The sequence below is a fragment of the Clavelina lepadiformis genome, chromosome 3 (genome assembly GCF_947623445.1).
Source record: "Clavelina lepadiformis chromosome 3, kaClaLepa1.1, whole genome shotgun sequence".
NCBI lineage: Eukaryota > Metazoa > Chordata > Ascidiacea > Aplousobranchia > Clavelinidae > Clavelina > Clavelina lepadiformis.
Window position 1 is genome coordinate 4920339 of NC_135242.1, and position 20574 is coordinate 4940912.

Here is a 20574-nt window from a genome sequence, read left to right on the forward strand (position 1 = left end):
CCGGATTTGTTGGGGTCAGCGTCATTCACCTCGTCCAACTATGTTTGTTCGTTCTGATCTTCGTCTCGATTGTCTTCAATTTGAAAACATAATAAATATATATATATACAGTACTGTATTTACAAAATAAACATATCTAAAATAAAACATGTTCAAAAATGATATTGATTAGAAATTAAAAAATTGTTTGACTTTTGAAAAGCTCATCGTGAAAATGAAAATGCAGACAAAAACGTTGGAAAATTAGAAAATAACGAAAAGCCTACAACACCCGGTATTCCCAGGCGGTCACCCATCCAAGTACTAACCGGGCCCGACGTTGCTTAACTTCCCAGATCGGACGAGATGGGGTGTACTCAACGTGGTATGGTCGTAGGCGATTGTCTCTCGCTAAAACGGCGCTTTTATTCGAGCAGTTGAGTACATGCCTACTTTAATGTGCTTTGGCGTCGTATGAGTGCATTAATATAACGGATTCATGAATTGGTTAAAAACGTTTTATAACAGTTTGCTACATTTTAAACAACAATATTTTGCTCACGACAAGCTATATTCCTTGAACTAAAGAGACATTAGAAAATTTCAACCGGATAAAAATGTTTGCCACGTTTGAAATATTATTAAAGAAAGTGTCACGATGTTGGAACAAAAATTCAGGTATTTTGGTTTTTCAAGGTTTGGCTTCGCCTAGAAAAGAGCCTAGTATTGGCCAAGGCTGCAAACTCGAACTTAACATAACTCGATCATTTACTGTAAATCAAGCAAACAAGGCTTATGAATTACTTCTGCTGCATTACCAATGCTAGAATGAAGAAGACAATTAATCAGCAAAGATAAGTCTCTGTGGCGCAATCGGTTAGCGCGTTCGGCTGTTAACCGAAAGGTTGGTGGTTCAAGCCCACCCAGGGACGGGAGATTCTTCAAGGTGAAACTTTGAAAACGATACTTGTGCTTTATAAACTTTTTGAAAAGATTAACCTTTCGTTTTCTTCGACCGTTCTCGAAAACTTTCACGTGTGAGGCGAACGTGATAACCTTTACACAACCGAAGCAAAACATCGAAAGAGCATAGAAATAGCAAGTGAATTTTATTTGAATTCTTTCCATTAAGTCTGATATTTTATTGCGCAAATAAATTTTAAACTTGTTCTCGCCCAGGATCGAACTGGGGACCTTTCGCGTGTAAGGCGAACGTGATAACCGCTACACTACGAGAACGGGTTGAGGTAATGAAAGTTTGTATTATTTTCATTTTTAAAGCGCTGCTTTTACGTGAAGTGGAAATCGATATTTTGAATATTTCAATTTGACCAAAGTTGTAATCAAACGATGGTTCCTCCCGGAATCAAATCGTGAAAGTGCTTCGTGTAGAATGGACATTTCTTTGTATGAAAGCGCTTCATTACTGTTGGAATTAAAAACGAATTTCAAACTTTTTAGGGACCTCTCATATTTCCGCCCATGATTCAGCTGTGGACCTTAAGCGTGTTAGACGAACAGGATAACCCAAACTCTACGGAGGAACGACAGGGGGAAGGAGGACTCAATTTAATGATGTTTTAAAGTTGTGATTATGTGACCAAACGAGAGTAGAAACCAGTTTATTGCAAAATATTTGCACTGAAAGCTTCCTTTGGAATGTCATTGAGTCAACTACAATGAGAATATTGAAAATATGCAATGCGTCGGGCACTTGAAACCACATGTCAGAGAGACTTGTGCATTAACATTCTGAACATCTAGCTCGCATTGCACGAATAACATCGCAGTTTTATGATGGATAACCTCGATCGACTATTAGCCAAATTCTTGCTGGTTTCAACCAACCAACACAGGGTGAGGAAAACATTATGACGATTGTATGCTGCGCATGTAATACGATGTTTTTTGTGTCTTGCTAAAATTCCATTTAAAGCTGACAACACAACTTAACGGTGTAAGTAGAATAAGCTCCAGTGAGAATTGAACTCACGACCCCTGGTTTACAAGACCAGTGCTCTAACCCCTGAGCTATAGCGGCGGCTACGATACTGTGCGCTGATAATATATTTTTGTAAACTGTAAAAAACATTAATCAAGTGAAACTGGTCAGGCTTAATCAATATGAGGTCAATAAAAGTTCGACTTTGACAAGAGCAATCTCAGAAGTGATGAACGTACGGGGCCATGGTTTAGTGGCAAAGCGTCTGTCTAGTAGCAGAGCACGCTTTAGTCAGTGGATACGTATAACCAATTTATTATACTGATACGCTGGAGAACACATAAAATAAACTTTTTTCTGGACCAAATGCGATTTTAAAAAGTAGGTCACGCAGCCCATAGTTAAAAAATTGAGGCAGGTAGGTTAGGATAATGTCGCGCACCCGGTTTAGGTGGGTTGAGCATCTTCCGCGATGTTTTCCGTTTTAGGTGGTGATGGCGCGTCCCCACTGGTACCGACCCTGTTGAAAACCTCGTCGTGGGGGCCCTTGTCATTGTCCACAACTCCGTTGAGTGAGTGAGTGAGTGAGTGAGTGAGTGAGTGACTTATCCCGGATTTGTTGGGGTCAGCGTCATTCACCTCGTCCAACTATGTTTGTTCGTTCTGATCTTCGTCTCGATTGTCTTCAATTTGAAAACATAATAAATATATATATATACAGTACTGTATTTACAAAATAAACATATCTAAAATAAAACATGTTCAAAAATGATATTGATTAGAAATTAAAAAATTGTTTGACTTTTGAAAAGCTCATCGTGAAAATGAAAATGCAGACAAAAACGTTGGAAAATTAGAAAATAACGAAAAGCCTACAACACCCGGTATTCCCAGGCGGTCACCCATCCAAGTACTAACCGGGCCCGACGTTGCTTAACTTCCCAGATCGGACGAGATGGGGTGTACTCAACGTGGTATGGTCGTAGGCGATTGTCTCTCGCTAAAACGGCGCTTTTATTCCAGCACTTTAGTACATGCCTACTTTAATGTGCTTTGGCGTCGTATGAGTGCATTAATATAACGGATTCATGAATTGGTTAAAAACGTTTTATAACAGTTTGCTACATTTTAAACAACAATATTTTGCTCACGACAAGCTATATTCCTTGAACTAAAGAGACATTAGAAAATTTCAACCGGATAAAAATGTTTGCCACGTTTGAAATATTATTAAAGAAAGTGTCACGATGTTGGAACAAAAATTCAGGTATTTTGGTTTTTCAAGGTTTGGCTTCGCCTAGAAAAGAGCCTAGTATTGGCCAAGGCTGCAAACTCGAACTTAACATAACTCGATCATTTACTGTAAATCAAGCAAACAAGGCTTATGAATTACTTCTGCTGCATTACCAATGCTAGAATGAAGAAGACAATTAATCAGCAAAGATAAGTCTCTGTGGCGCAATCGGTTAGCGCGTTCGGCTGTTAACCGAAAGGTTGGTGGTTCAAGCCCACCCAGGGACGGGAGATTCTTCAAGGTGAAACTTTGAAAACGATACTTGTGCTTTATAAACTTTTTGAAAAGATTAACCTTTCGTTTTCTTCGACCGTTCTCGAAAACTTTCACGTGTGAGGCGAACGTGATAACCTTTACACAACCGAAGCAAAACATCGAAAGAGCATAGAAATAGCAAGTGAATTTTATTTGAATTCTTTCCATTAAGTCTGATATTTTATTGCGCAAATAAATTTTAAACTTGTTCTCGCCCAGGATCGAACTGGGGACCTTTCGCGTGTAAGGCGAACGTGATAACCGCTACACTACGAGAACGGGTTGAGGTAATGAAAGTTTGTATTATTTTCATTTTTAAAGCGCTGCTTTTACGTAAAGTGGAAATCGATATTTTGAATATTTCAATTTGACCAAAGTTGTAATCAAACGATGGTTCCTCCCGGAATCAAATCGTGAAAGTGCTTCGTGTAGAATGGACATTTCTTTGTATGAAAGCGCTTCATTACTGTTGGAATTAAAAACGAATTTCAAACTTTTTAGGGACCTCTCATATTTCCGCCCATGATTCAGCTGTGGACCTTAAGCGTGTTAGACGAACAGGATAACCCAAACTCTACGGAGGAACGACAGGGGGAAGGAGGACTCAATTTAATGATGTTTTAAAGTTGTGATTATGTGACCAAACGAGAGTAGAAACCAGTTTATTGCAAAATATTTGCACTGAAAGCTTCCTTTGGAATGTCATTGAGTCAACTACAATGAGAATATTGAAAATATGCAATGCGTCGGGCACTTGAAACCACATGTCAGAGAGACTTGTGCATTAACATTCTGAACATCTAGCTCGCATTGCACGAATAACATCGCAGTTTTATGATGGATAACCTCGATCGACTGTTAGCCAAATTCTTGCTGGTTTCAACCAACCAACACAGGGTGAGGAAAACATTATGACGATTGTATGCTGCGCATGTAATACGATGTTTTTTGTGTCTTGCTAAAATTCCATTTAAAGCTGACAACACAACTTAACGGTGTAAGTAGAATAAGCTCCAGTGAGAATTGAACTCACGACCCCTGGTTTACAAGACCAGTGCTCTAACCCCTGAGCTATAGCGGCGGCTACGATACTGTGCGCTGATAATATATTTTTGTAAACTGTAAAAAACATTAATCAAGTGAAACTGGTCAGGCTTAATCAATATGAGGTCAATAAAAGTTCGACTTTGACAAGAGCAATCTCAGAAGTGATGAACGTACGGGGCCATGGTTTAGTGGCAAAGCGTCTGTCTAGTAGCAGAGCACGCTTTAGTCAGTGGATACGTATAACCAATTTATTATACTGATACGCTGGAGAACACATAAAATAAACTTTTTTCTGGACCAAATGCGATTTTAAAAAGTAGGTCACGCAGCCCATAGTTAAAAAATTGAGGCAGGTAGGTTAGGATAATGTCGCGCACCCGGTTTAGGTGGGTTGAGCATCTTCCGCGATGTTTTCCGTTTTAGGTGGTGATGGCGCGTCCCCACTGGTACCGACCCTGTTGAAAACCTCGTCGTGGGGGCCCTTGTCATTGTCCACAACTCCGTTGAGTGAGTGAGTGAGTGAGTGAGTGAGTGAGTGACTTATCCCGGATTTGTTGGGGTCAGCGTCATTCACCTCGTCCAACTATGTTTGTTCGTTCTGATCTTCGTCTCGATTGTCTTCAATTTGAAAACAATAAAAATATATATATATACAGTACTGTATTTACAAAATAAACATATCTAAAATAAAACATGTTCAAAAATGATATTGATTAGAAATTAAAAAATAGTTTGACTTTGGAAAAGCTCATCATGAAAATGAAAATGCAGAGAAAAACGTTGGAAAATTAGAAAATAACGAAAAGCCTACAACACCCGGTATTCCCAGGCGGTCACCCATCCAAGTACTAACCGGGCCCGACGTTGCTTAACTTCCCAGATCGGACGAGATGGGGTGTACTCAACGTGGTATGGTCGTAGGCGATTGTCTCTCGCTAAAACGGCGCTTTTATTCCAGCACTTTAGTACATGCCTACTTTAATGTGCTTTGGCGTCGTATGAGTGCATTAATATAACGGATTCATGAATTGGTTAAAAACGTTTTATAACAGTTTGCTACATTTTAAACAACAATATTTTGCTCACGACAAGCTATATTCCTTGAACTAAAGAGACATTAGAAAATTTCAACCGGATAAAAATGTTTGCCACGTTTGAAATATTATTAAAGAAAGTGTCACGATGTTGGAACAAAAATTCAGGTATTTTGGTTTTTCAAGGTTTGGCTTCGCCTAGAAAAGAGCCTAGTATTGGCCAAGGCTGCAAACTCGAACTTAACATAACTCGATCATTTACTGTAAATCAAGCAAACAAGGCTTATGAATTACTTCTGCTGCATTACCAATGCTAGAATGAAGAAGACAATTAATCAGCAAAGATAAGTCTCTGTGGCGCAATCGGTTAGCGCGTTCGGCTGTTAACCGAAAGGTTGGTGGTTCAAGCCCACCCAGGGACGGGAGATTCTTCAAGGTGAAACTTTGAAAACGATACTTGTGCTTTATAAACTTTTTGAAAAGATTAACCTTTCGTTTTCTTCGACCGTTCTCGAAAACTTTCACGTGTGAGGCGAACGTGATAACCTTTACACAACCGAAGCAAAACATCGAAAGAGCATAGAAATAGCAAGTGAATTTTATTTGAATTCTTTCCATTAAGTCTGATATTTTATTGCGCAAATAAATTTTAAACTTGTTCTCGCCCAGGATCGAACTGGGGACCTTTCGCGTGTAGGGCGAACGTGACAACCGCTACACTACGAGAACGGGTTGAGGTAATGAAAGTTTGTATTATTTTCATTTTTAAAGCGCTGCTTTTACGTGAAGTGGAAATCGATATTTTGAATATTTCAATTTGACCAAAGTTGTAATCAAACGATGGTTCCTCCCGGAATCAAATCGTGAAAGTGCTTCGTGTAGAATGGACATTTCTTTGTATGAAAGCGCTTCATTACTGTTGGAATTAAAAACGAATTTCAAACTTTTTAGGGACCTCTCATATTTCCGCCCATGATTCAGCTGTGGACCTTAAGCGTGTTAGACGAACAGGATAACCCAAACTCTACGGAGGATCGACAGGGGGAAGGAGGACTCAATTTAATGATGTTTTAAAGTTGTGATTATGTGACCAAACGAGAGTAGAAACCAGTTTATTGCAAAATATTTGCACTGAAAGCTTCCTTTGGAATGTCATTGAGTCAACTACAAGGAGAATATTGAAAATATGCAATGCGTCGGGCACTTGAAACCACATGTCAGAGAGACTTGTGCATTAACATTCTGAACATCTAGCTCGCATTGCACGAATAACATCGCAGTTTTATGATGGATAACCTCGATCGACTGTTAGCCAAATTCTTGCTGGTTTCAACCAACCAACACAGGGTGAGGAAAACATTATGACGATTGTATGCTGCGCATGTAATACGATGTTTTTTGTGTCTTGCTAAAATTCCATTTAAAGCTGACAACACAACTTAACGGTGTAAGTAGAATAGGCTCCAGTGAGAATTGAACTCACGACCCCTGGTTTACAAGACCAGTGCTCTAACCCCTGAGCTATAGCGGCGGCTACGATACTGTGCGCTGATAATATATTTTTGTAAACTGTAAAAAACATTAATCAAGTGAAACTGGTCAGGCTTAATCAATATGAGGTCAATAAAAGTTCGACTTTGACAAGAGCAATCTCAGAAGTGATGAACGTACGGGGCCATGGTTTAGTGGCAAAGCGTCTGTCTAGTAGCAGAGCACGCTTTAGTCAGTGGATACGTATAACCAATTTATTATACTGATACGCTGGAGAACACATAAAATAAACTTTTTTCTGGACCAAATGCGATTTTAAAAAGTAGGTCACGCAGCCCATAGTTAAAAAATTGAGGCAGGTAGGTTAGGATAATGTCGCGCACCCGGTTTAGGTGGGTTGAGCATCTTCCGCGATGTTTTCCGTTTTAGGTGGTGATGGCGCGTCCCCACTGGTACCGACCCTGTTGAAAACCTCGTCGTGGGGGCCCTTGTCATTGTCCACAACTCCGTTGAGTGAGTGAGTGAGTGAGTGAGTGAGTGAGTGATTTATCCCGGATTTGTTGGGGTCAGCGTCATTCACCTCGTCCAACTATGTTTGTTCGTTCTGATCTTCGTCTCGATTGTCTTCAATTTGAAAACAATATAAATAAATATATATACAGTACTGTATTTACAAAATAAACATATCTAAAATAAAACATGTTCAAAAATGATATTGATTAGAAATTAAAAAATTGTTTGACTTTTGAAAAGCTCATCGTGAAAATGAAAATGCAGACAAAAACGTTGGAAAATTAGAAAATAACGAAAAGCCTACAACACCCGGTATTCCCAGGCGGTCACCCATCCAAGTACTAACCGGGCCCGACGTTGCTTAACTTCCCAGATCGGACGAGATGGGGTGTACTCAACGTGGTATGGTCGTAGGCGATTGTCTCTCGCTAAAACGGCGCTTTTATTCGAGCACTTTAGTACATGCCTACTTTAATGTGCTTTGGCGTCGTATGAGTGCATTAATATAACGGATTCATGAATTGGTTAAAAACGTTTTATAACAGTTTGCTACATTTTAAACAACAATATTTTGCTCACGACAAGCTATATTCCTTGAACTAAAGAGACATTAGAAAATTTCAACCGGATAAAAATGTTTGCCACGTTTGAAATATTATTAAAGAAAGTGTCACGATGTTGGAACAAAAATTCAGGTATTTTGGTTTTTCAAGGTTCGGCTTCGCCTAGAAAAGAGCCTAGTATTGGCCAAGGCTGCAAACTCGAACTTAACATAACTCGATCATTTACTGTAAATCAAGCAAACAAGGCTTATGAATTACTTCTGCTGCATTACCAATGCTAGAATGAAAAAGACAATTAATCAGCAAAGATAAGTCTCTGTGGCGCAATCGGTTAGCGCGTTCGGCTGTTAACCGAAAGGTTGGTGGTTCAAGCCCACCCAGGGACGGGAGATTCTTCAAGGTGAAACTTTGAAAACGATACTTGTGCTTTATAAACTTTTTGAAAAGATTAACCTTTCGTTTTCTTCGACCCCTCTCGAAAACTTTCACGTGTGAGGCGAACGTGATAACCTTTACACAACCGAAGCAAAACATCGAAAGAGCATAGAAATAGCAAGTGAATTTTATTTGAATTCTTTCCATTAAGTCTGATATTTTATTGCGCAAATAAATTTTAAACTTGTTCTCGCCCAGGATCGAACTGGGGACCTTTCGCGTGTAAGGCGAACGTGATAACCGCTACACTACGAGAACGGGTTGAGGTAATGAAAGTTTGTATTATTTTCATTTTTAAAGCGCTGCTTTTACGTGAAGTGGAAATCGATATTTTGAATATTTCAATTTGACCAAAGTTGTAATCAAACGATGGTTCCTCCCGGAATCAAATCGTGAAAGTGCTTCGTGTAGAATGGACATTTTTTTGTATGAAAGCGCTTCATTACTGTTGGAATTAAAAACGAATTTCAAACTTTTTAGGGACCTCTCATATTTCCGCCCATGATTCAGCTGTGGACCTTAAGCGTGTTAGACGAACAGGATAACCCAAACTCTACGGAGGAACGACAGGGGGAAGGAGGACTCAATTTAATGATGTTTTAAAGTTGTGATTATGTGACCAAACGAGAGTAGAAACCAGTTTATTGCAAAATATTTGCACTGAAAGCTTCCTTTGGAATGTCATTGAGTCAACTACAAGGAGAATATTGAAAATATGCAATGCGTCGGGCACTTGAAACCACATGTCAGAGAGACTTGTGCATTAACATTCTGAACATCTAGCTCGCATTGCACGAATAACATCGCAGTTTTATGATGGATAACCTCGATCGACTGTTAGCCAAATTCTTGCTGGTTTCAACCAACCAACACAGGGTGAGGAAAACATTATGACGATTGTATGCTGCGCATGTAATACGATGTTTTTTGTGTCTTGCTAAAATTCCATTTAAAGCTGACAACACAACTTAACGGTGTAAGTAGAATAGGCTCCAGTGAGAATTGAACTCACGACCCCTGGTTTACAAGACCAGTGCTCTAACCCCTGAGCTATAGAGGCGGCTACGATACTGTGCGCTGATAATATATTTTTGTAAACTGTAAAAAACATTAATCAAGTGAAACTGGTCAGGCTTAATCAATATGAGGTCAATAAAAGTTCGACTTTGACAAGAGCAATCTCAGAAGTGATGAACGTACGGGGCCATGGTTTAGTGGCAAAGCGTCTGTCTAGTAGCAGAGCACGCTTTAGTCAGTGGATACGTATAACCAATTTATTATACTGATACGCTGGAGAACACATAAAATAAACTTTTTTCTGGACCAAATGCGATTTTAAAAAGTAGGTCACGCAGCCCATAGTTAAAAAATTGAGGCAGGTAGGTTAGGATAATGTCGCGCACCCGGTTTAGGTGGGTTGAGCATCTTCCGCGATGTTTTCCGTTTTAGGTGGTGATGGCGCGTCCCCACTGGTACCGACCCTGTTGAAAACCTCGTCGTGGGGGCCCTTGTCATTGTCCACAACTCCGTTGAGTGAGTGAGTGAGTGAGTGAGTGAGTGAGTGAGTGAGTGAGTGAGTGAGTGAGTGAGTGAGTGAGTGAGTGACTTATCCCGGATTTGTTGGGGTCAGCGTCATTCACCTCGTCCAACTATGTTTGTTCGTTCTGATCTTCGTCTCGATTGTCTTCAATTTGAAAACAATAAAAATATATATATATACAGTACTGTATTTACAAAATAAACATATCTAAAATAAAACATGTTTAAAAATGATATTGATTAGAAATTAAAAAATTGTTTGACTTTTGAAAAGCTCATCGTGAAAATGAAAATGCAGACAAAAACGTTGGAAAATTAGAAAATAACGAAAAGCCTACAACACCCGGTATTCCCAGGCGGTCACCCATCCAAGTACTAACCGTGCCCGACGTTGCTTAACTTCCCAGATCGGACGAGATGGGGTGTACTCAACGTGGTATGGTCGTAGGCGATTGTCTCTCGCTAAAACGGCGCTTTTATTCGAGCACTTTAGTACATGCCTACTTTAATGTGCTTTGGCGTCGTATGAGTGCATTAATATAACGGATTCATGAATTGGTTAAAAACGTTTTATAACAGTTTGCTACATTTTAAACAACAATATTTTGCTCACGACAAGCTATATTCCTTGAACTAAAGAGACATTAGAAAATTTCAACCGGATAAAAATGTTTGCCACCTTTGAAATATTATTAAAGAAAGTGTCACGATGTTGGAACAAAAATTCAAGTATTTTGGTTTTTCAAGGTTTGGCTTCGCCTAGAAAAGAGCCTAGTATTGGCCAAGGCTGCAAACTCGAACTTAACATAACTCGATCATTTACTGTAAATCAAGCAAACAAGGCTTATGAATTACTTCTGCTGCATTACCAATGCTAGAATGAAGAAGACAATTAATCAGCAAAGATAAGTCTCTGTGGCGCAATCGGTTAGCGCGTTCGGCTGTTAACCGAAAGGTTGGTGGTTCAAGCCCACCCAGGGACGGGAGATTCTTCAAGGTGAAACTTTGAAAACGATACTTGTGCTTTATAAACTTTTTGAAAAGATTAACCTTTCGTTTTCTTCGACCGTTCTCGAAAACTTTCACGTGTGAGGCGAACGTGATAACCTTTACACAACCGAAGCAAAACATCGAAAGAGCATAGAAATAGCAAGTGAATTTTATTTGAATTCTTTCCATTAAGTCTGATATTTTATTGCGCAAATAAATTTTAAACTTGTTCTCGCCCAGGATCGAACTGGGGACCTTTCGCGTGTAGGGCGAACGTGACAACCGCTACACTACGAGAACGGGTTGAGGTAATGAAAGTTTGTATTATTTTCATTTTTAAAGCGCTGCTTTTACGTGAAGTGGAAATCGATATTTTGAATATTTCAATTTGACCAAAGTTGTAATCAAACGATGGTTCCTCCCGGAATCAAATCGTGAAAGTGCTTCGTGTAGAATGGACATTTCTTTGTATGAAAGCGCTTCATTACTGTTGGAATTAAAAACGAATTTCAAACTTTTTAGGGACCTCTCATATTTCCGCCCATGATTCAGCTGTGGACCTTAAGCGTGTTAGACGAACAGGATAACCCAAACTCTACGGAGGAACGACAGGGGGAAGGAGGACTCAATTTAATGATGTTTTAAAGTTGTGATTATGTGACCAAACGAGAGTAGAAACCAGTTTATTGCAAAATATTTGCACTGAAAGCTTCCTTTGGAATGTCATTGAGTCAACTACAAGGAGAATATTGAAAATATGCAATGCGTCGGGCACTTGAAACCACATGTCAGAGAGACTTGTGCATTAACATTCTGAACATCTAGCTCGCATTGCACGAATAACATCGCAGTTTTATGATGGATAACCTCGATCGACTGTTAGCCAAATTCTTGCTGGTTTCAACCAACCAACACAGGGTGAGGAAAACATTATGACGATTGTATGCTGCGCATGTAATACGATGTTTTTTGTGTCTTGCTAAAATTCCATTTAAAGCTGACAACACAACTTAACGGTGTAAGTAGAATAGGCTCCAGTGAGAATTGAACTCACGACCCCTGGTTTACAAGACCAGTGCTCTAACCCCTGAGCTATAGAGGCGGCTACGATACTGTGCGCTGATAATATATTTTTGTAAACTGTAAAAAACATTAATCAAGTGAAACTGGTCAGGCTTAATCAATATGAGGTCAATAAAAGTTCGACTTTGACAAGAGCAATCTCAGAAGTGATGAACGTACGGGGCCATGGTTTAGTGGCAAAGCGTCTGTCTAGTAGCAGAGCACGCTTTAGTCAGTGGATACGTATAACCAATTTATTATACTGATACGCTGGAGAACACATAAAATAAACTTTTTTCTGGACCAAATGCGATTTTAAAAAGTAGGTCACGCAGCCCATAGTTAAAAAATTGAGGCAGGTAGGTTAGGATAATGTCGCGCACCCGGTTTAGGTGGGTTGAGCATCTTCCGCGATGTTTTCCGTTTTAGGTGGTGATGGCGCGTCCCCACTGGTACCGACCCTGTTGAAAACCTCGTCGTGGGGGCCCTTGTCATTGTCCACAACTCCGTTGAGTGAGTGAGTGAGTGAGTGAGTGAGTGAGTGAGTGAGTGAGTGAGTTATCCCGGATTTGTTGGGGTCAGCGTCATTCACCTCGTCCAACTATGTTTGTTCGTTCTGATCTTCGTCTCGATTGTCTTCAATTTGAAAACAATATAAATAAATATATATACACTACTGTATTTACAAAATAAACATATCTAAAATAAAACATGTTCAAAAATGATATTGATTAGAAATTAAAAAATTGTTTGACTTTTGAAAAGCTCATCGTGAAAATGAAAATGCAGACAAAAACGTTGGAAAATTAGAAAATAACGAAAAGCCTACAACACCCGGTATTCCCAGGCGGTCACCCATCCAAGTACTAACCGGGCCCGACGTTGCTTAACTTCCCAGATCGGACGAGATGGGGTGTACTCAACGTGGTATGGTCGTAGGCGATTGTCTCTCGCTAAAACGGCGCTTTTATTCGAGCACTTTAGTACATGCCTACTTTAATGTGCTTTGGCGTCGTATGAGTGCATTAATATAACGGATTCATGAATTGGTTAAAAACGTTTTATAACAGTTTGCTACATTTTAAACAACAATATTTTGCTCACGACAAGCTATATTCCTTGAACTAAAGAGACATTAGAAAATTTCAACCGGATAAAAATGTTTGCCACGTTTGAAATATTATTAAAGAAAGTGTCACGATGTTGGAACAAAAATTCAGGTATTTTGGTTTTTCAAGGTTTGGCTTCGCCTAGAAAAGAGCCTAGTATTGGCCAAGGCTGCAAACTCGAACTTAACATAACTCGATCATTTACTGTAAATCAAGCAAACAAGGCTTATGAATTACTTCTGCTGCATTACCAATGCTAGAATGAAGAAGACAATTAATCAGCAAAGATAAGTCTCTGTGGCGCAATCGGTTAGCGCGTTCGGCTGTTAACCGAAAGGTTGGTGGTTCAAGCCCACCCAGGGACGGGAGATTCTTCAAGGTGAAACTTTGAAAACGATACTTGTGCTTTATAAACTTTTTGAAAAGATTAACCTTTCGTTTTCTTCGACCGTTCTCGAAAACTTTCACGTGTGAGGCGAACGTGATAACCTTTACACAACCGAAGCAAAACATCGAAAGAGCATAGAAATAGCAAGTGAATTTTATTTGAATTCTTTCCATTAAGTCTGATATTTTATTGCGCAAATAAATTTTAAACTTGTTCTCGCCCAGGATCGAACTGGGGACCTTTCGCGTGTAAGGCGAACGTGATAACCGCTACACTACGAGAACGGGTTGAGGTAATGAAAGTTTGTATTATTTTCATTTTTAAAGCGCTGCTTTTACGTGAAGTGGAAATCGATATTTTGAATATTTCAATTTGACCAAAGTTGTAATCAAACGATGGTTCCTCCCGGAATCAAATCGTGAAAGTGCTTCGTGTAGAATGGACATTTCTTTGTATGAAAGCGCTTCATTACTGTTGGAATTAAAAACGAATTTCAAACTTTTTAGGGACCTCTCATATTTCCGCCCATGATTCAGCTGTGGACCTTAAGCGTGTTAGACGAACAGGATAACCCAAACTCTACGGAGGAACGACAGGGGGAAGGAGGACTCAATTTAATGATGTTTTAAAGTTGTGATTATGTGACCAAACGAGAGTAGAAACCAGTTTATTGCAAAATATTTGCACTGAAAGCTTCCTTTGGAATGTCATTGAGTCAACTACAAGGAGAATATTGAAAATATGCAATGCGTCGGGCACTTGAAACCACATGTCAGAGAGACTTGTGCATTAACATTCTGAACATCTAGCTCGCATTGCACGAATAACATCGCAGTTTTATGATGGATAACCTCGATCGACTGTTAGCCAAATTCTTGCTGGTTTCAACCAACCAACACAGGGTGAGGAAAACATTATGACGATTGTATGCTGCGCATGTAATACGATGTTTTTTGTGTCTTGCTAAAATTCCATTTAAAGCTGACAACACAACTTAACGGTGTAAGTAGAATAGGCTCCAGTGAGAATTGAACTCACGACCCCTGGTTTACAAGACCAGTGCTCTAACCCCTGAGCTATAGAGGCGGCTACGATACTGTGCGCTGATAATATATTTTTGTAAACTGTAAAAAACATTAATCAAGTGAAACTGGTCAGGCTTAATCAATATGAGGTCAATAAAAGTTCGACTTTGACAAGAGCAATCTCAGAAGTGATGAACGTACGGGGCCATGGTTTAGTGGCAAAGCGTCTGTCTAGTAGCAGAGCACGCTTTAGTCAGTGGATACGTATAACCAATTTATTATACTGATACGCTGGAGAACACATAAAATAAACTTTTTTCTGGACCAAATGCGATTTTAAAAAGTAGGTCACGCAGCCCATAGTTAAAAAATTGAGGCAGGTAGGTTAGGATAATGTCGCGCACCCGGTTTAGGTGGGTTGAGCATCTTCCGCGATGTTTTCCGTTTTAGGTGGTGATGGCGCGTCCCCACTGGTACCGACCCTGTTGAAAACCTCGTCGTGGGGGCCCTTGTCATTGTCCACAACTCCGTTGAGTGAGTGAGTGAGTGAGTGAGTGAGTGAGTGAGTGAGTGAGTGAGTGAGTGAGTGAGTGACTTATCCCGGATTTGTTGGGGTCAGCGTCATTCACCTCGTCCAACTATGTTTGTTCGTTCTGATCTTCGTCTCGATTGTCTTCAATTTGAAAACAATAAAAATATATATATATACAGTACTGTATTTACAAAATAAACATATCTAAAATAAAACATGTTCAAAAATGATATTGATTAGAAATTAAAAAATTGTTTGACTTTTGAAAAGCTCATCGTGAAAATGAAAATGCAGACAAAAACGTTGGAAAATTAGAAAATAACGAAAAGCCTACAACACCCGGTATTCCCAGGCGGTCACCCATCCAAGTACTAACCGGGCCCGACGTTGCTTAACTTCCCAGATCGGACGAGATGGGGTGTACTCAACGTGGTATGGTCGTAGGCGATTGTCTCTCGCTAAAACGGCGCTTTTATTCGAGCACTTTAGTACATGCCTACTTTAATGTGCTTTGGCGTCGTATGAGTGCATTAATATAACGGATTCATGAATTGGTTAAAAACGTTTTATAACAGTTTGCTACATTTTAAACAACAATATTTTGCTCACGACAAGCTATATTCCTTGAACTAAAGAGACATTAGAAAATTTCAACCGGATAAAAATGTTTGCCACCTTTGAAATATTATTAAAGAAAGTGTCACGATGTTGGAACAAAAATTCAAGTATTTTGGTTTTTCAAGGTTTGGCTTCGCCTAGAAAAGAGCCTAGTATTGGCCAAGGCTGCAAACTCGAACTTAACATAACTCGATCATTTACTGTAAATCAAGCAAACAAGGCTTATGAATTACTTCTGCTGCATTACCAATGCTAGAATGAAGAAGACAATTAATCAGCAAAGATAAGTCTCTGTGGCGCAATCGGTTAGCGCGTTCGGCTGTTAACCGAAAGGTTGGTGGTTGAAGCCCACCCAGGGACGGGAGATTCTTCAAGGTGAAACTTTGAAAACGATACTTGTGCTTTATAAACTTTTTGAAAAGATTAACCTTTCGTTTTCTTCGACCGTTCTCGAAAACTTTCACGTGTGAGGCGAACGTGATAACCTTTACACAACCGAAGCAAAACATCGAAAGAGCATAGAAATAGCAAGTGAATTTTATTTGAATTCTTTCCATTAAGTCTGATATTTTATTGCGCAAATAAATTTTAAACATGTTCTCGCCCAGGATCGAACTGGGGACCTTTCGCGTGTAAGGCGAACGTGATAACTACTACACTACGAGAACGGGTTGAGGTAAAGAAAGTTTGTATTATTTTCATTTTCAAAGCGCTGCTTTTACGTGAAGTGGAAATCGATATTTTGAACGTTCAAATTTGGCCAAAGCTGTATATCAAGCGTTGGTTCCTCCCGGAATCAAATCGTGAAAGTGCTTCGTGTAGAATGGACATTTTTTTGTATGAAAGCGCTCATTACTGTTGGAATTAAAACCGAGATTCAAACTTTTTAGGGGCTTCTCATATATCCGCCCATGATTCAGCTGTGGACCTTAAGCGTGTTAGACGAACAGGATAACCCAAACTCTACGGAGGAACGACAGGGGGAAGGAGGACTCAATTTAATGATGTTTTAAAGTTGTGATTATTTGACCAAACGAGAATAGAAACCAATTTATTGCAAAATATTTGAACTGAAAGCTTCCTTTGGAATGTAATTGATTCAAGTGATTTAGTTAAAGAGAGCTAGAAGTCTCTGTGGCGCAATCGGTTAGCGCGTTCGGCTGTTAACCGAAAGGTTGGTGGTTGAAGCCCACCCAGGGACGGGAGATTCTTCAACGTGAAACTTTGAAAACGATACTTGTGCTTTATAAACTTTTTGAAAAGATTAACCTTTCGTTTTCTTCGACCCCTCTCGAAAACTTTCACGTGTGAGGCGAACGTGATAACCTTTACACAACCGAAGCAAAACATCGAAAGAGCATAGAAATAGCAAGTGAATTTTATTTGAATTCTTTCCATTAAGTTTGATATTTTATTGCGCAAATAAACTTTAAACCTGTTCTCGCCCAGGATCGAACTGGGGACCTTTCGCGTGTAAGGCGAACGTGATAACCGCTACACTACGAGAACGGGTTGAGGTAAAGAAAGTTTGTATTATTTTCATTTTCAAAGCGCTGCTTTTACGTGAAGTGGAAATCGATATTTTGAATATTTCAATTTGACCAAAGTTGTAATCAAACGATGGTTCCTCCCGGAATCAAATCGTGAAAGTGCTTCGTGTAGAATGGACATTTCTTTGTATGAAAGCGCTTCATTACTGTTGGAATTAAAACCGAATTTCAAACTTTTTAGGGACCTCTCATATTTCCGCCCATGATTCAGCTGTGGACCTTAAGCGTGTTAGACGAACAGGATAACCCAAACTCTACGGAGGAACGACAGGGGGAAGGAGGACTCAATTTAATGATGTTTTAAAGTTGTGATTATGTGACCAAACGAGAGTAGAAACCAGTTTATTGCAAAATATTTGCACTGAAAGCTTCCTTTGGAATGTCATTGAGTCAACTACAAGGAGAATATTGAAAATATGCAATGCGTCGGGCACTTGAAACCACATGTCAGAGAGACTTGTGCATTAACATTCTGAACATCTAGCTCGCATTGCACGAATAACATCGCAGTTTTATGATGGATAACCTCGATCGACTGTTAGCCAAATTCTTGCTGGTTTCAACCAACCAACACAGGGTGAGGAAAACATTATGACGATTGTATGCTGCGCATGTAATACGATGTTTTTTGTGTCTTGCTAAAATTCCATTTAAAGCTGACAACACAACTTAACGGTGTAAGTAGAAGAGCCTCCAGTGAGAATTGAACTCACGACCCCTGGTTTACAAGACCAGTGCTCTAACCCCTGAGCTATAGAGGCGGCTACGACAGTGTGCGCTGATAATATATTTTTCTAAACTGTAAAAAACATTAATCAAGTGAAACTGGTCAGGCTTAATCAATATGAGGTCAATAAAAGTTCGACTTTGACAAGAGCAATCTCAGAAGTGATGAACGTACGGGGCCATGGTTTATTGGCAAAGCGTCTGTCTAGTAGCAGAGCACGCTTTGGTCAGTGGATACGTATAACCTATTTATTATAATGATACGCTGGAGAACACATAAAATAAACTTTTTTCTGGACCAAATGCGATTTTAAAAAGTAGGTCACGCAGCCCATAGTTAAAAAATTAGGCAGGTAGGTTAGGATAATGTCGCGCACCCGGTTTAGGTGGGTTGAGCATCTTCCGCGATGTTTTCCGTTTTAGGTGGTGATGGCGCGTCCCCACTGGTTCCGACCCTGTTGAAAACCTCGTCGTGGGGGCCCTTGTCATTGTCCACAACTCCGTTGAGTGAGTGAGTGACTTATCCCGGATTTGTTGGGGTCAGCGTCATTCACCTCGTCCAACTATGTTTGTTCGTTCTGATCTTCGCCTCGATTGTCTTCAATTTGAAAACAATATAAATATATATACAGTACTGTATTTACAAAATAAACATATCTAAAATAAAACATGTTCAAAAATGATATTGATTAGAAATTAAAAAATAGTTTGACTTTTGAAAAGCTCATCTGGAAAATGAAAATGCAGAGAAAAACGTTGGAAAATTAGAAAATAACGAAAAGCCTACAACACCCGGTATTCCCAGGCGGTCACCCATCCAAGTACTAACCGGGCCCGACGTTGCTTAACTTCCCAGATCGGACGAGATGGGGTGTACTCAACGTGGTATGGTCGTAGGCGATTGTCTCTCGCTAAAACGGCGCTTTTATTCGAGCTCTTTAGTACAAGCCTACTTTAATGTGCTTTGGCGTCGTATGAGTGCATTAATATAACGGATTCATGAATTGGTTAAAAACGTTTTATAACAGTTTGCTATATTTTAAACAACAATATTTTGCTCACGACAAGCTATATTCCTTGAACTAAAGAGACATTAGAAAATTTCAACCGGATAAAAATGTTTGCCACGTTTGAAATATTATTAAAGAAAGTGTCACGATGTTGGAATAAAACTTCAAGTATTTTGGTTTTTCAAGGTTTGGCTTCGCCTAGAAAAGAGCCTAGTATTGGCCAAGGCTGCAAACTCGAACTTAACATAAATCGATCATTTAAATTAAGCAAACAAGGCTTATGAATTACTTCTACTGCATTACCAATCCTAGAAGAAAGAAGACAATTAATCAGCATAGATAAGTCTCTGTGGCGCAATCGGTTAGCGCGGTCGGCTGTTAACCGAAAGGTTGATGGTTCAAGCCAACCCAGGGACGAGAGAGACTTCAAGGTGAAACTTTGAAAACGATACTTGTGGTTTATAAACTTTCTGAAAAGATTAACCTTTCGGTTTCTTCGACCCATCTCGAAAACTTTCACGCGTGAGGCGAACGTGATAACCTTTACACAACCGAAGCAAAACATCAACCGAGCATGGAAATAGCATTTGAATATTATTTGAAATATTTCCATTAAGTCTGATATTTTATTGCGCAAATAAATTTTAAACATGTTCTCGCCCAGGATCGAAGTGGGGACCTTTCGCGTGTAAGGCGAACGTGATAACTACTACACTACGAGAACGGGTTGAGGTAAAGAAAGTTTGTATTATTTTCATTTTCAAAGCGCTACTTTTACGTGAAGTGGAAATCGATATTTTGAACGTTCAAATTTGGCCAAAGCTGTATATCAAGCGTTGGTTCCTCCCGGAATCAAATCGTGAAAGTGCTTCGTGTAGAATGGACATTTTTTTGTATGAAAGCGCTCATTACTGTTGGAATTAAAACCGAGATTCAAACTTTTTAGGGGCTTCTCATATATCCGCCCATGATTCAGCTGTGGACCTTAAGCGTGTTAGACGAACAGGATAACCCAAACTCTACGGAGGAACGACAGGGGGAAGGAGGACTCAATTTAATGATGTTTTAAAGTTGTGGTTATTTGACCAAACGAGAATAGAAACCAATTTATTGCAAAATATTTGAACTGAAAGCTTCCTTTGGAATGTAATTGATTCAAGTGATTTTGTTAAAGAGAGCTAGAAGTCTCTGTGGCGCAATCGGTTAGCGCGTTCGGCTGTTAACCGAAAGGTTGGTGGTTGAAGCCCACCCAGGGCCGGGAGATTCTTCAACGTGAAACTTTGAAAACGATACTTGTGCTTTATAAACTTTTTGAAAAGATTAACCTTTCGTTTTCTTCGACCCCTCTCGAAAACTTTCACGTGTGAGGCGAACGTGATAACCTTTACACAACCGAAGCAAAACATCGAAAGAGCATAGAAATAGCAAGTGAATTTTATTTGAATTCTTTCCATTAAGTCTGATATTTTATT

At 39.5% G+C, this 20574-nt stretch overlaps 28 non-coding genes across 28 annotated transcripts; 6 read left to right on the forward strand and 22 right to left on the reverse strand.

The window, feature by feature from the left end:
* Positions 1–259: 259 nt before the first annotated feature.
* LOC143450901 (5S ribosomal RNA) lies at positions 260–378 on the reverse strand. The gene has a single exon (XR_013114796.1). It is a non-coding gene; the product is annotated as a 5S ribosomal RNA (ribosomal RNA).
* Positions 379–837: 459 nt separating this feature from the next.
* Positions 838–911, forward strand: Trnan-guu (transfer RNA asparagine (anticodon GUU)). Its single transcript has one exon. It is a non-coding gene; the product is annotated as a tRNA-Asn (tRNA).
* Positions 912–1145: 234 nt separating this feature from the next.
* Positions 1146–1218, reverse strand: Trnav-uac (transfer RNA valine (anticodon UAC)). The gene has a single exon. It is a non-coding gene; the product is annotated as a tRNA-Val (tRNA).
* Positions 1219–2790: 1572 nt separating this feature from the next.
* LOC143450902 (5S ribosomal RNA) lies at positions 2791–2909 on the reverse strand. The gene has a single exon (XR_013114797.1). It is a non-coding gene; the product is annotated as a 5S ribosomal RNA (ribosomal RNA).
* Positions 2910–3368: 459 nt separating this feature from the next.
* On the forward strand, positions 3369–3442 carry Trnan-guu (transfer RNA asparagine (anticodon GUU)). The gene has a single exon. It is a non-coding gene; the product is annotated as a tRNA-Asn (tRNA).
* Positions 3443–3676: 234 nt separating this feature from the next.
* On the reverse strand, positions 3677–3749 carry Trnav-uac (transfer RNA valine (anticodon UAC)). The gene has a single exon. It is a non-coding gene; the product is annotated as a tRNA-Val (tRNA).
* A 1572-nt stretch (positions 3750–5321) lies between these two features.
* Positions 5322–5440, reverse strand: LOC143450903 (5S ribosomal RNA). The gene has a single exon (XR_013114798.1). It is a non-coding gene; the product is annotated as a 5S ribosomal RNA (ribosomal RNA).
* Positions 5441–5899: 459 nt separating this feature from the next.
* Trnan-guu (transfer RNA asparagine (anticodon GUU)) lies at positions 5900–5973 on the forward strand. Its single transcript has one exon. It is a non-coding gene; the product is annotated as a tRNA-Asn (tRNA).
* A 234-nt stretch (positions 5974–6207) lies between these two features.
* Trnav-uac (transfer RNA valine (anticodon UAC)) lies at positions 6208–6280 on the reverse strand. The gene has a single exon. It is a non-coding gene; the product is annotated as a tRNA-Val (tRNA).
* A 729-nt stretch (positions 6281–7009) lies between these two features.
* Trnat-ugu (transfer RNA threonine (anticodon UGU)) lies at positions 7010–7079 on the reverse strand. The gene has a single exon. It is a non-coding gene; the product is annotated as a tRNA-Thr (tRNA).
* A 773-nt stretch (positions 7080–7852) lies between these two features.
* On the reverse strand, positions 7853–7971 carry LOC143450904 (5S ribosomal RNA). Its single transcript, XR_013114799.1, has one exon. It is a non-coding gene; the product is annotated as a 5S ribosomal RNA (ribosomal RNA).
* Positions 7972–8430: 459 nt separating this feature from the next.
* On the forward strand, positions 8431–8504 carry Trnan-guu (transfer RNA asparagine (anticodon GUU)). Its single transcript has one exon. It is a non-coding gene; the product is annotated as a tRNA-Asn (tRNA).
* Positions 8505–8738: 234 nt separating this feature from the next.
* Trnav-uac (transfer RNA valine (anticodon UAC)) lies at positions 8739–8811 on the reverse strand. Its single transcript has one exon. It is a non-coding gene; the product is annotated as a tRNA-Val (tRNA).
* A 729-nt stretch (positions 8812–9540) lies between these two features.
* On the reverse strand, positions 9541–9613 carry Trnat-ugu (transfer RNA threonine (anticodon UGU)). Its single transcript has one exon. It is a non-coding gene; the product is annotated as a tRNA-Thr (tRNA).
* An 810-nt stretch (positions 9614–10423) lies between these two features.
* LOC143450931 (5S ribosomal RNA) lies at positions 10424–10542 on the reverse strand. Its single transcript, XR_013114824.1, has one exon. It is a non-coding gene; the product is annotated as a 5S ribosomal RNA (ribosomal RNA).
* A 459-nt stretch (positions 10543–11001) lies between these two features.
* Trnan-guu (transfer RNA asparagine (anticodon GUU)) lies at positions 11002–11075 on the forward strand. Its single transcript has one exon. It is a non-coding gene; the product is annotated as a tRNA-Asn (tRNA).
* A 234-nt stretch (positions 11076–11309) lies between these two features.
* Positions 11310–11382, reverse strand: Trnav-uac (transfer RNA valine (anticodon UAC)). Its single transcript has one exon. It is a non-coding gene; the product is annotated as a tRNA-Val (tRNA).
* Positions 11383–12111: 729 nt separating this feature from the next.
* On the reverse strand, positions 12112–12184 carry Trnat-ugu (transfer RNA threonine (anticodon UGU)). The gene has a single exon. It is a non-coding gene; the product is annotated as a tRNA-Thr (tRNA).
* Positions 12185–12966: 782 nt separating this feature from the next.
* LOC143450905 (5S ribosomal RNA) lies at positions 12967–13085 on the reverse strand. The gene has a single exon (XR_013114800.1). It is a non-coding gene; the product is annotated as a 5S ribosomal RNA (ribosomal RNA).
* A 459-nt stretch (positions 13086–13544) lies between these two features.
* Trnan-guu (transfer RNA asparagine (anticodon GUU)) lies at positions 13545–13618 on the forward strand. The gene has a single exon. It is a non-coding gene; the product is annotated as a tRNA-Asn (tRNA).
* A 234-nt stretch (positions 13619–13852) lies between these two features.
* Positions 13853–13925, reverse strand: Trnav-uac (transfer RNA valine (anticodon UAC)). The gene has a single exon. It is a non-coding gene; the product is annotated as a tRNA-Val (tRNA).
* A 729-nt stretch (positions 13926–14654) lies between these two features.
* Trnat-ugu (transfer RNA threonine (anticodon UGU)) lies at positions 14655–14727 on the reverse strand. The gene has a single exon. It is a non-coding gene; the product is annotated as a tRNA-Thr (tRNA).
* Positions 14728–15525: 798 nt separating this feature from the next.
* Positions 15526–15644, reverse strand: LOC143450908 (5S ribosomal RNA). Its single transcript, XR_013114802.1, has one exon. It is a non-coding gene; the product is annotated as a 5S ribosomal RNA (ribosomal RNA).
* A 767-nt stretch (positions 15645–16411) lies between these two features.
* Trnav-uac (transfer RNA valine (anticodon UAC)) lies at positions 16412–16484 on the reverse strand. The gene has a single exon. It is a non-coding gene; the product is annotated as a tRNA-Val (tRNA).
* Positions 16485–17252: 768 nt separating this feature from the next.
* On the reverse strand, positions 17253–17325 carry Trnav-uac (transfer RNA valine (anticodon UAC)). The gene has a single exon. It is a non-coding gene; the product is annotated as a tRNA-Val (tRNA).
* A 729-nt stretch (positions 17326–18054) lies between these two features.
* On the reverse strand, positions 18055–18127 carry Trnat-ugu (transfer RNA threonine (anticodon UGU)). The gene has a single exon. It is a non-coding gene; the product is annotated as a tRNA-Thr (tRNA).
* Positions 18128–18872: 745 nt separating this feature from the next.
* Positions 18873–18991, reverse strand: LOC143450909 (5S ribosomal RNA). The gene has a single exon (XR_013114803.1). It is a non-coding gene; the product is annotated as a 5S ribosomal RNA (ribosomal RNA).
* A 762-nt stretch (positions 18992–19753) lies between these two features.
* Trnav-uac (transfer RNA valine (anticodon UAC)) lies at positions 19754–19826 on the reverse strand. The gene has a single exon. It is a non-coding gene; the product is annotated as a tRNA-Val (tRNA).
* Positions 19827–20574: the final 748 nt, after the last annotated feature.